The sequence below is a fragment of the Tenrec ecaudatus genome, chromosome 3 (assembly GCF_050624435.1).
Source record: "Tenrec ecaudatus isolate mTenEca1 chromosome 3, mTenEca1.hap1, whole genome shotgun sequence".
NCBI classification, from domain to species: Eukaryota; Metazoa; Chordata; class Mammalia; order Afrosoricida; family Tenrecidae; genus Tenrec; species Tenrec ecaudatus.
The window spans coordinates 77,142,065-77,154,775 of NC_134532.1; the positions used below are offsets into that span (position 1 = coordinate 77,142,065).

General features: G+C 43.9%; 1 long non-coding RNA gene across 2 annotated transcripts; it reads right to left on the minus strand.

Moving 5' to 3' along the window:
- Window positions 1-2,978: 2,978 nt before the first annotated feature.
- LOC142443444 (uncharacterized) lies at window positions 2,979-11,225 on the minus strand. Of its 2 annotated transcripts, none has more exons than XR_012783516.1 (3): window positions 11,039-11,225; window positions 8,161-8,351; window positions 2,979-3,600 (listed from the first exon to the last, which is right to left on the minus strand). It is a non-coding gene; the product is annotated as an uncharacterized LOC142443444 (long non-coding RNA). The 2 variants fall into 2 exon arrangements; XR_012783517.1 differs by lacking the exon at window positions 2,979-3,600 and adding an exon at window positions 4,700-5,056.
- Between the last annotated feature and the right edge of the window lie 1,486 nt (window positions 11,226-12,711).

A 12,711-nucleotide genomic window follows, 5' to 3' on the forward strand; every position in this document is an offset into this window, starting at 1 on the left:
CACTTAACTCCTTTTACTATTCTAACAATTCCTCACTGAAAAGCTGAGAAGCTATGCTTAGGAGGTGAAATAGCTTGTTAAAAATATAATTCCCTTAGTTTTTCTTCATGCTATTCTAATATCATTCATGTAATTTCCACATGCTTTATAGAAAATACCTTTCGAAGAGGTTATTTTTAATGTATACTTATCACAACGCTACCCAAAGTGTTCACAAATAACTGAGCCAAAAGCTACATTTGATTAACAAATTAGGCATTAATCCAAATTACTGGAATATGTTTCCAATAAATAAAGGAAGTTTCATTCTCAGACACTGGCAGATAGAAACATGCCGGTTAATAATATTTGACTACTTGAGAGGGAAAAAAACAACAACTGATGTGATTCTAATGAGTGAAAACAAGAACGAAGTTCAGGTGGAGGCCATTGAGACTATTTTGAAACGGTTCAAATGTCACTGGTAAGAACACAAATACGGGTTAAATGACCTTGTGTGCCTTGATTTATGTAATGCTTCTTGTGGCTGTGGTTCACCCTATTCTTTAACACAATAATCACCATCAAGTTTATTGTTAAAAATTATTAATCCTCTAACCCACTAATATGCTAGGCATAGAAGATACAACAAGAAGCGGTACAGCCAGAATGCTCCTTAAAAGCAAGGAAGGCGAGACTTCCTGTAGACTTTGGACATGCTATCAGGAGAGACCAGGTTTTTCTCATGGCTTTGCTGTGGCTGTGAGGTGCCATTGAATTGGTTTGACCCACAGTGGCCCTCTGCACAGCAGAACGAAGCACTGCCCGGTCCTGTGCCATCCTCACCGCTGTGCCCATTGTCTGTGCCCATTGTTGCAGCCACCCTGTCAATCCATCTCCTCAAAGGCCTTTCTCTTTTCCTCTGCCTCCACTTTCTTGATATTCATTTTCTGGTAGAATGGAAGGGGGTAAGGCAATCGTTTCAGGATCTAGTCATTTGTGACTCAGTAAGTGGTTTGGGGACAAATGACTTCTTTTGAAAGATACACTTGGATCTTGATTTCATGCCACACTCAGAGCACGCTGCAATTGACTTGAGATCCCAGTGTTGACAGCATTCCTCTAAAAACACTAGGCCGAAGTACAGGAGCCATTTTGGCTTTGTTTTCTTAAATCATCTTGAGAGTGAAGATGGTCTTTCCAATGAGTCAGAAACCTTAAAAGTCATAGCGGAAAGATGAACAGGTCTGTTTAACTGAGAACTCTGATGATCTGCTTTTTTCCTGATAGGTATATTTTATTGTCGGGGTAGCCAGCCCCTAACAAATCATCATAGGCCTGGCAGGTGCAATTGTATATCACTAATATGTAGAGATGATAGTAAAGTCACAGAGAAGAAGAGAGATAGGAGAGAAAGCAAATAAGGAGTCATACATTTCATGGTAGCAGGCCCACCTCAACCCCGCTTGATGGCCATGTGCAGATTCGGAGACCAGAGAGGAGCACGAGGGAGAGGGATGTTTTCTAACCAAAGCTTATATATACTTGGGGGTGTGCAAGCCCCCTAATAACAGGTGATGACCTACGTCACAGGAAGGGGTTGTAGCAAAGGCCAGACAGTAATGTGAGGGGAATGATCTAGGGGTCCATATGCAATAGGAAGAGGAGGGATTGGGGGTACACATGTGACAAGATGGGCAGATCCTAGATTCAAAATGAGCATAACCTTGATTGCCCTTGAGCTGGAGACTTGACCTATTCTAAGTTTTCTTAACAGCAGGGAGTGAGACCCACCTATGGTGGGATGAACAATAGTGTCTGATAGCTCTGGGTGGCTGAATGCCTACAGGGAGAAAATCTCTAAGCATCTGACCTCCCACCATGTGCTGGCAAACAACCTCTTAGATTAGGCATATATTTGAGGGAGACAACGCTGAGGGAAAGTCTTTTTATATCCCCCTTTAGTTTTATATGTTAAATTCAAAAGAACCACAGGGACAACATGGTTATTTTCTATACCTTGAAAGCTGTCAAGGCAAATTTAATGACCAAATTAATATAGCCAAGCCAAAAATTCAGGCTTATGGCAAATATATTGAATCCAGGCTTGGGGGATAAAGCCCTCTGTGCCTAACTACTACTGGGGGAAGGTATGAGAAGGGTTGGATGTAGCGGCGGGAAGAAATAGACCAAATAGGAATGTCTGCTTCAATAGGGAGACAGAATCAACCATGTGCTCACTTTAAGGCAGCACAGCTTTAAGGGGAGAATCTGTGGGAATGATAGATTAACGCAGGAAAACATACTTGGACTATATCTCTAACTTACCAGAGTGGTGGCTTTCCTACTGTGGAATACTAGCTTTCTAGATTCCCTCTGTAGCAGTCAGGGAATAAGTCTGAGATAGTTAAGGTTTATTGTGCCAACCTGGCCAATAAACACATGTGGGAGTAATTGAAGGGTGGAGATATAAATGGCTCCGTGACTAGTTCTGGGGTCTCTTGCTTTCTGATGGTTGGGCCAGGGTGCAGCTGTCTTAGCCAGTTCCCTATTTCAGCTGGCAAGACTCACTTCCTGCAAGACATCCCCAAGGGGAAGCCACATGAATCTACCCTGATGAAGCCCTAGGTGCTGGAGCAGCCGTGTAGCGACCCCTGTCAGTGCTGAGATGCTTACACGCTCACTGATTTGGCTTTCCTCCTGCAGTCAGTGTCATTGCATGTGTTTTGTGAGATTGAGGAAGAGTTTGTGGATTGGTGTCAGACATATGGGTTAATGCTGGACTTATGGGCTTGGGCAGCACTGGGTTGGGATGCTTTCTTAATGTAAACTTACGCTTTATATATAAAACTCTCTTATACACATGGGTTTCTGTGGATTTGTCTCCCTAGTTTCCCTACACTAACACAAAGACCCAGACATACTTCCCTCAGAGTTTGTTACCCGCATTTTATTATAAATATGGAGAAAATCCATATCCATTTAGAAAATAGCTCCATGGCCTTGTTGTCAGGGGCCATCAATAGCTCCAAACTCATAAAGAACCTTTGTCTGACAGAATCCACACTGCTCAGTCCTGGAGCGTCCTCAGAAGAGTCATTCTATTAGAGCCCCCTGTGGTAGCTATGGTGTCAGTCCATCCTCTAGGAGGTCTTCCTCCTTTTTGCCAACTTTCTACTTTGCCAATCATGATGTCCTTCTGCAAGGATTGGTCTCTCTGTGTGTAACATGTCCAATGTAAGTACGACAAAGTCTTGCCATCATTGCTTCTAAGGGACAGTCGAAGGAGTCTTCTTCCGAGGCAGATTTGTGTGTCCTTTTGGCACGCATGGCACTTTCACGATTCTTTACCAGCATCGTAATTCAGATGCCTGGTGATCTACTATGAAAAATCAGCCAGTGTGAAGCGAGGTTCTCTAACAGAGCAAAACCCCTTTAGTGTGTCTATACATCAGTGGAGATTTAGATCAAGTCAATGGTTCACACCTTGGTGGAGGCTGGCAAGTCCCAACTCTGTGGGTCAGATCTCAGACTGGAGGTATCTTCTGATTCATGTGGTTGAAGGGGGCTGATGAGCCTCACATCGGCAGGTTAGATAGCAGGGCTGCTGCCACCAAGAATCTGAGGTCAGATGATGATGAATTGAGTGAGTGAGAAAGAGAGAGAGAGAGAGAGAGAGAGAGAGAGAGAGAGAGAGAGAGAGTGTTGTGAGAACATCCCTATATATTAGATTCTGATCATACTCCCAGGGAAACTCCCGTTACATCAGATCACTAAATGGAGCACAATTACATCATAGTGAGAGTCCTAGCCTACCCAAGTTGATACATAGGAGTGACTATCACAGGCACTGCAAATCCTCCAGAGCATAGTTCCACTCTGCCCCACATGAAGTAGCCGTTCAGTCAGGGTGAAGTCCATGACAGCTGGCACTGGTAGACATCCTGACACATGTGGTGCTTTACATTCATGTTGCTCAAGCTTCAGAATAATGTGTCCAGTACAATCCAGTATAAGCGGAAAGACCCCACACAAAGCATTGCACCCTATATGTGTAAGAAGATTCATCCACAGTAAGTCCCTGGCTAAATTGATAAAAAAAGTTGTGCCCCCTTGTGAATCTATTTTGCTTTAGTGGACTGAGGTCAGAAGACTTGTATGTCCCCTTGAGCCCTATATCAATTTGCCTTCATTTTGAACTGACCTTGACTCACACCAAATCCTTTTCTGGAACTTAACCGAATGCACTGTCATCGAGTCAATTCTGACTCATCGTAGCTCTATCTATAGAAGGTTTCCCCGATTGTAAATCCTTACGGGAGTAGGCAGCCTTGTTTTTCCCTCTCTTGGGGTTTGAATCACCAACCTGTGGTTAGCAGTCTACAACTACAGCACCACCGGAGCTCCTTTTTTCTGGTACTAAATTACAGCTAAGCATCCCTGGTGGTGTCGTGGGTTACATGACGGGCTGCTAACCACAAAGTCAGCAGTTCGAAACCACCAGCAACTCCTCTGAGGGAAAACGAGTATTTCTACTTCCATAAAGAATTATAGTCTTAGAAACCCACAGGGGCTTTCCTATCCTGTCAGATAAGGTCACTGTGGGATACAGAATGGTTATTCCCCAGGTTGCCCCCATACATTATATGCCAAAGCTAATGTGTTAGTCTGGGTACTTTAGAGAAAAAAATCCACAGAAACTCATGCATAAGAGGGAGTTTTATATAAAGGTAGTGTGCATCAAGGAAACATCCCAACCCAGTGCTGCCCAAGCCCACAAGTCCAACATTAACCCATTAACCACATGTCCAACACCAATCCACAAAGTCCTCCTCCACCTCACAAAATAGACGGAATGATGCTGACTGCAGGAGGAAAGCTGAGTCAGTGAATGTGTTAGCATCTCAGCACTGGCAGGGTTCTCCACACGGATGCTCCAGCACCCAGGGCTGCGTCAGGTTAGGTCCATGTGCTTCTCCTCGGGTATGTCTTGCAGGAAGTGAGCCTTGCCAGCTGAAACAGGGAACTGCTAAGGCAAGAGTCCTGATAAAGCAAGAATCCTCACAAAGCAAGAGTCCTGAGAAATAGAAAGGCGAGGCTTCCTGAGCCATTTATCCCTCCACCTTTCAATTAACCCCACATGTGTTTATCGGCCAGGTTGGCACAACAAACTAACTCAATCCACCCCTTGCCAACCTGGCACCTGTACATCATTCTTTATCCTCACAACTGCAATTAAGTAACGCCTTAATCCTATAATCCTGTGCATATGTTCCCCAACCCATGAAAGTTTGTAAGCCAACCACTTCATGCCTTTATCCCTCCAATTTTGAGTATCCAGTTTCTGTACTGCCCTCTTACATCAAACCAGTTCTCTGAGAAGACAATCATATTTTTCGACACGAGTCTTTAGTCCAGTTGGAACCTTGTGAAGTCTACATCAATAAGCAAAGTCAAATCCGGACAGGCCATCCATAAAGTCTGCAACAATATACATCAGTTCACAGGCTCAAAAATCTCCAGCTGGTGGGGTTCTGGTCAACTCAATGTGGGCTGCCCACTCAGCATCCTCAGGGTGCCCATTGATCGCCTTGCCTTTAGACCATGGGTTCTCACCAATACAATAAACTAACGAACTCACCTAAGATGCTGCTTGCTAACATTAGGTCAGTGGCTATACACTTGGAAGTCAAAGACAAGGTCAAGCCAACTCAGGGAGGACCAAGGTAGGCTGCCCTCTTGACTTTGGAGTCCACCCATCTTGTCACACATGTACCTCTAGTGCCTCCCCTTCCTATTGTGTGAACACCCCTAGCTCATCCCCCGCCTGTTGCACGTACGCCTTTGTACAACCCCCTCCTGTTACGCATGTGCTTGCCTGTAATTAGGGGGGCTTGCGCATCCCCTAAGTTTATATAAGTCTTGGTTAGAAGTATATTCACTCTCTGCATGGACCTGGCTGCTGAGATCATGGCCGTCTCAGAGGTGAGCGATTGCATGATGCCTCTTTAATTTTACCCCTTAATTACACAACTTCCCCTTGAACCCATTCAATTGTGGGGACTGGTACACTACAGTCACTGTGAGTCAGAATCAACATAAGGACAGTGAGTTTGGTTTGGAACTTGACTAAGGAGCCCTGGTGGCGCAGGCCAGCCTTGCTGACCACAAAGTCAGCAGTTCAAAACCACCCTCCGTCGAACCCCACAGGGGCAGTCCCACTCTGTCCTCTAGGGTCACTGGGAGTCGGAATGGACTCAAGGGCAATACATTTGTTTTTTAAAATATGAGCTGGATGCATCTATTCTGAGTTACTCACTAATTGGACCTAAAAGCACATGTAAGAACCGCTCTCCTTTGTGCCCTGGGGCTGGCCGGCACATAGAAAGAGGCCTGGTCGCATGCCCACTAAGAGCAGGCGCTACCCTTTGTAGGTGGGATCTGCTGAGTCTTGTCTCCTTGGGGCCTAAGAAGAAATGGAAAAAAACCTTCACTTTTTCCACTTCACTGTTAGAACAATAATGCACTGTTAGAACAATAATGGGAGTAGTGATACCAGGAGGGGACGGTGGGGGCCGAAGGGGAGCACCGACCACAATGATCCACATCTAAGCCCCTCCCAGGGGGGTGGACAACAGAAAAGTGGGTGAAATGACATGGCAGTCTGTATAAGACATGAAAAAAAGTTATAAATTATCAAGGGCTCCTGAGAGGGAGGGAGGGTCAGGGAATATGGAAAATGAGCTGTTACCAAAGACTCAAATAGAAAGAAAATGTTTCAAAAATGACAGTGGCAACATATGAACAAATGTGGTTGACACGATGGATGCATGTATGGATTGTGATAAGAGCTGTATGAGCCCCCAATAAAATGATTAAAAATACTAAAACTTAAAAATGTAAACACAATAAATGTATATTTGTAGTGTAAAGAATTAATTAAAAAATGAAAACCCCATTCATCTAATGTGCAGATTGTTCATGTTGTTTTTCACAAGCAGCCGGGTTGTGGTCAAGTAAGAGGAAATTCAGAAGGGCTTTTTATCTGTCCGGCTGAAGTCCCTTGTTTTCAACCCTCAGAAGAGGGGATTGCTTTTTCACTGATAAAATAGTTATTTTCATTCAACATCAATTAGCACATTTTCTACTCTTTGCCTTGGAAAAGTTGCCTGCTGGGCCTTCATCCCTGGCTGTCTCAAGGGAAAAATTGAGCATAAGCAGAACCCAACGACATGCAGGATGTTCTCAGTGGCAACTTAGTACTGAAAGAGCAAGGTTGCTAGTTGGGGGAAGTCGGTTGGGAAATTGAAACCACCAACGTCTTCTGTCTTCTTTTTTTTTCTCTCTCCCTCCCCTCTCCTTTTCCCTCCCATCTCCTTTGGTACTCTATTTCGACGTTTGGTCTGGGGCAAGACAGGAAAGAGGGTGGGCTGGGAAACTGAAGTGTTGCAACTGACGTCCACATGCAAGAGACCACAGGCCAACCTTACCGTGTGCTCCCTATCCTGGAGTTCTTGTACCCTTCAGTGTGCTGTGTAATAACCTCCATCAGCCGCAAGGCAGTCAGCCAGGTGCTAAAGGGAAGCTGCTGGGATGGGTCAAGGAAAAGGGCTGGGATGGGACAAGGAAAGGGGCTGGCTAAAGGAATTCCCAGTCCCCCAGGGAAGGCCAGCTGGTCAAAGTATACAAGGTTCAGTTGTATGTGGCAACTGGAGACAAAGCAAAATTATATCTGCAAGCAGGGACCTTGCAGCATTGTCACAAAAGCATCACCGAGCAGCTCCCGGGAGTCATTAGTGGTTGGCACGTGATTAGGACATGAATGGATAGATTTGGTTCTAGGACAAGGGAACTGGAATTCATATGGGGAAGCTGAGGCAGGTCCCATCTGGAATTCATCTGGGAGAAATGGAAGGAGATACGTGGGCGACCAGGACCTTCTTTGAATATATCAGAAAGTAGGTGGGGAAATTCATCCCAGCAGCAGAAGTCTGAGCCTGGATGGCAGACAGCTTGCTTTGGACAAGACGGAGCAGCCTGCGCTTGGAAGGGGCGAAGGTGGGGCTGAGAAGGGCCGGAAGAAGCAACTTGTTGCCTCCAAGGCAGTTTTCCCCAAGGCAGAGTGCAAACATATTTTGTTGCCAGAAACCCCACTTGGGTCAATCCAAACAACTGGCTTACCATTGCTTTCGGAGTTTCTGATGTACTCTCTAGTGAGAGGCCCCTGGAATAAGCAGCCACCCAAGATACGATTGGTCTCCACTGTGGAAACAGCTGAAGGAAGAGAAGGCCCAGGAGTCGTTGCCAGAAGACACGGACAGTGTCCGGCTCCCATTACTGAGCATTTTGAGCCCAGACCCCACAGACGAGTCCTGATAGAAAGGAAGAAAAGCATTCAATAGAACTTCAAACACGCATGGAAACCAGATTTACCGGATCACAAAGACTGGAGGACCCCATGAAGCTGATGTCCAGGAAAAACCCATAAACCTTGAAATGAAACTATCTCCCAAAGAAGCCATCGTTAAACTGAATGAACGTTTGGCCCAATTAATAACGGGCACATCAAGTGTAGCACTCTTATAAAGAATTGCCTATAGTAGTTTCGACTGACAACGGTTAATCTCAAGCACAGTTGAAGATGCTTTAAAACAGTTTTATACACATGTAACTCACATACTTGATGATCCATTCGTTACGGTGATCAATTGTGAGTAGAGCTCGTGAGGATGTCAGGTATGTGGCCAAGGTTATTGGGCTAGTCATGTAGAAATGGTGACAAGATGTATGTTTGGTTGAGAAATAATAATATAATAATGAAAAATAGTAATATGTAAAGCTCAGATCTACACCAAATTCCACAGAAAGACCCGATTCTTATAAAACCTCCCAAAGAGGCATTTTGATTTTTTTTCTCCAGAAGATATTGTGGTTAATCAAAATTAGAGGATTTGGAAGCAAGAGAAAGGGCCAATCTGTCTTTTTTTTTAAACTCCATACAGTACAGTTTAGTGATTATTATTAGCAAGTGGGTTTAAATGGGCTTTGTTCCACAAGAGTTAAATCCTTATTTTCTTAAGGCAAGTAGTTCCAGTTGCTGGCTTCAAGTTACTTGTTACGTTTGATGTTTCCTTGTAGGTTACATGCTCCCAATAACAGGAAGACAGGCCATCATCTTGTGTTCCCCGGAATGCTTAGTTCTATAATACTGTAACATTAATCTCTTTCCTAACTCAAGTTTTATAACACCTCTCTCTCTCTCTCTGCCTGTTCCCCTGGCACCCTACTTCCCATACATAGAGGTTTCTGGGAGTAAGGTTATTACTCTCATGGAATCTATTTCTAATCACATAGGGCTGGCAGGGATGTTGAAATATTGTTGGAACTATATTGAGGTATAAATCTTGCTCCCTCCATTGTCAACTCTTCAGTATAGGTCAATCATTTACTATTGCTGATAGTGTTTGGTATTGATCAATAAGCTGGTTTGGACCAACCTAGCATTTTTAGTATCTTACAGGAGTTCTGGTGGCGCAGTAGGTTAAGCATCTTACTGCTTAGAGGACCGCCAGGCACACATCCACCAGCTGCTCTGTGGGAGAACGATGAGGCAGTCTGCTTCTGTGAAGATTTACAGCCCTAGAAACCCCATGGAGCAGTTCTAACTCTATCCTGCAGGGGCGCTGTGAGTCGGCATCAATTCGACACAGTAGGCGTTTTTCTTAGGTTACTATCACCTAGGGCTTAACTGCCTGCTGGGTAATGAAGGAAGAGGGGTATTCTGGAATTGAAAGGTGGACAGTGTTGATTCACAACTCTCTTTTACCCAAGTTGGGCTGCATTAAAAAAATGTTTCAAATGCTAATCTCTTTGACTTAGGATTCCTTTTCTAGCCTTCTGAGTCTTCACTGATTTTAAAAAATGCTCTTGACGTTCCATTTATTTGAACACAACAAACACCTGCACCTGTTAAACTGCTTCTTTCTTTCTTTTTTAATCATTTTAGTGGAGGTTCTTACAGCTCTTATCACAGTCCATCCATCCATTGGGTCAAGCACATATGTACATATGTCGCCATCATAATTTTCAAAAGATTTTCTTTCTACTTGAGCCCTTGGTATCAGCTCATTTCCCCCCTCCTCCACCCTCCCTCCCTCACTATCCCTTGATAATCTAGAATTTTTTTTTCAGGTCTTACACTGACCACTGTCATGTCTTACACCAACCAGTGTCTTCACCCACTTTTCTGTTGCCCATGCCCCTGGGGTGGGGGGAGGAGTTATATGACTATCATTGTGATCAGTTCCCCCTTTCTGCCCCCAACCTTCCCATTCCCCTCCTGGTATTGCTACTCTTATTATTGGTCTGGAGGATGTTTATCTGTCTTGGATTCTCTGTGTTGTGAATCCTATATGTTCTGATCTAGCTGGATTTGTAAGGTAGAATTGGGGTCATGAGAGTGGAGGGGAGAAAGCATTAAAGAACTCTGGGGAATATCGTGTGTTTCATTGGTGCTATACTGCACCTTGGCTGGCTCGTCTCTTCCTTGTGGCATAAGGGCATGTCCAATTGTCTACAGATGGGCTTTGGGTATCCACTATGCCCTCCTCCTCATTCACATCAATATGCTTTTTGTTCTGGATCTTCAATACCTGATACCTGATCCCTTCTACACCTCATGATCGCACAGGCTGGTGTGCCTCTTCCATGTGGCTTCGTTGCGTCCCACCTAGATGGCCGCTTGCTTATCTTCAAGCCTTTAAGACCCCAGACGCTCTGTCTTTAGATAGCCGGGCACCATGAGCTTTCCTCACCACACACGCTTTTGCATCCATTGTCTTCTATGTGTCCAAATTAGCAACGCCTGTTGCATTTTTGGATTTCTTACCCTGTTTTTCTGAGTTGTCGCACACCCTCATGTAACATTAATGACTGCCCTCGAAAGCGCCTATCTAGCCTTTCTAGTTATTTTTGTTGTTTATTTATAAAACATTATTGCTTAGGGGAAAAAACAACAACACTCAATGCCATAATTTGCATACATCTCCCAAACTCCCACCTGCTCTGTAATCCTGAGATTCCTCTTTAAGCAACGCTTGCCTCAGGAGACAGCAGGAGAGAGTTGTAGCAGAAGTTCTTTGATGGGATACAATCTGCTTTCAGACAGGATGCTTCTCATTCATGGCGACTTTACAAAGTGGTTGACGCTCCGGCAGCCTGCGGGTGGGAAACCATGACTTGCACAGTGACCGGATCTGCTTTTTTGAACCGGGCACATGAATTTGACGTCACACCGGTTTCCTTTGTGGCTTGGAGATTAAGTTAGTGCAGAGACTTCCGTAGACCAAGCCAAGCCAAACCAGAAAACAAACTCACTTCCACTGAGTCAGTTCTGACTCAGAGTGACCCTGTCAGGCAGGGCAGAACCGCCCCTGCGGGATTCCGAGATTGTAACTCTTTACTGGAGGAGGAAGCCTGTGTTCCCCGAGGGAGGGGCTGGTGGTTTCCAACTGCTGACCTTTTGATGCGCAGCTTAGCACATAACCTCCCAGGACTCCTCGGAGACTTCAGTGGTTGGGTGAAATTTAGAGTTCCACTGGGTAAGAAATCTGCCAATTTAAAAAACAAGCAGAAAGATTTTTTTGGAGATTGTGCAAAGGAATTGATTGAAATATAAAAGGAAGCAGTTTCGCTTTTAGGCACACAATTTCTTTTGGATATAAGAGAAAATGTTATGGGTTTGAATAAATGACAGCCACTAATGTCTTGATAATTTAGAAGAGTCTTTATTTGGTTATAGCTGGACTGCTAGAATCTTTTTTTTTTATAATTTTTTTACATGGACTGCTAGAATCTAAAAGCGATTATTTGATTACAGTCCCCGTTGACATTTCAGTCCATCTCTGAAGGCAAAAAACTCATTTATCCTCTGTCTAAGATTTAAGCCAGCGTGTACAGAAGCAGAAAACAAAATTAATGTTACTATTCTTTAGGGTTAGGGAGGGTTACAGGGTGCAGCATTGATGATAACATTCTGGTAACTTCAAGAAGAGCAAAAATGCATTGAAAGGTACATTCCTTATCATAAAAGAAACAATAAAAAACAAGGCAATAACATCCTGGTTATAATAATACGATTAACTACCCTATTCAGATTACAACATCAAAAGGAGCAATATTCAAAGAAATGATTTCTTGAAGAATAGTCTAAACTAATTGTAGTGTCCTGAACCTGAGTACATGAGAGTGCATCCTAAAACCAATCCCTAGTGGGACTGTCTGAGATGGGAGGGGGAAGGAGGCAGGTCACTCAGCAGCTAAAAAATGGAGTTTCTTTTGCTAGTCTGCCTCGAAATGAAAATCTTCCATAAGGGGGCTTTTTATATAAGGGGACTTTAGAAGGTTCATGGAAAAATGGCACTAAAATATAACAGGATTTCCCCACGAATCCTTTGAAAGCCCCTCATGATATTCATCTTGTTCCTTATAGTCTGAAAATAAAAACAGTCCAGATTTCCACCAACTGATGAATGAATAAATTAAATATGGCATCTTAATACAATGAAATATTATTCAGCAATAAAAAGACCAAGGACACTGGTATGAATGACCTGTGAAAATATGGGCCTAGATGAAAGACACAAAGGTCACTCATATTCTGAGTCCATTTGTATGGAATGTCCCTAGCAGGCAAATCCACATGAGATGCTTGGTTGTTTAGGGCCTGGGGGT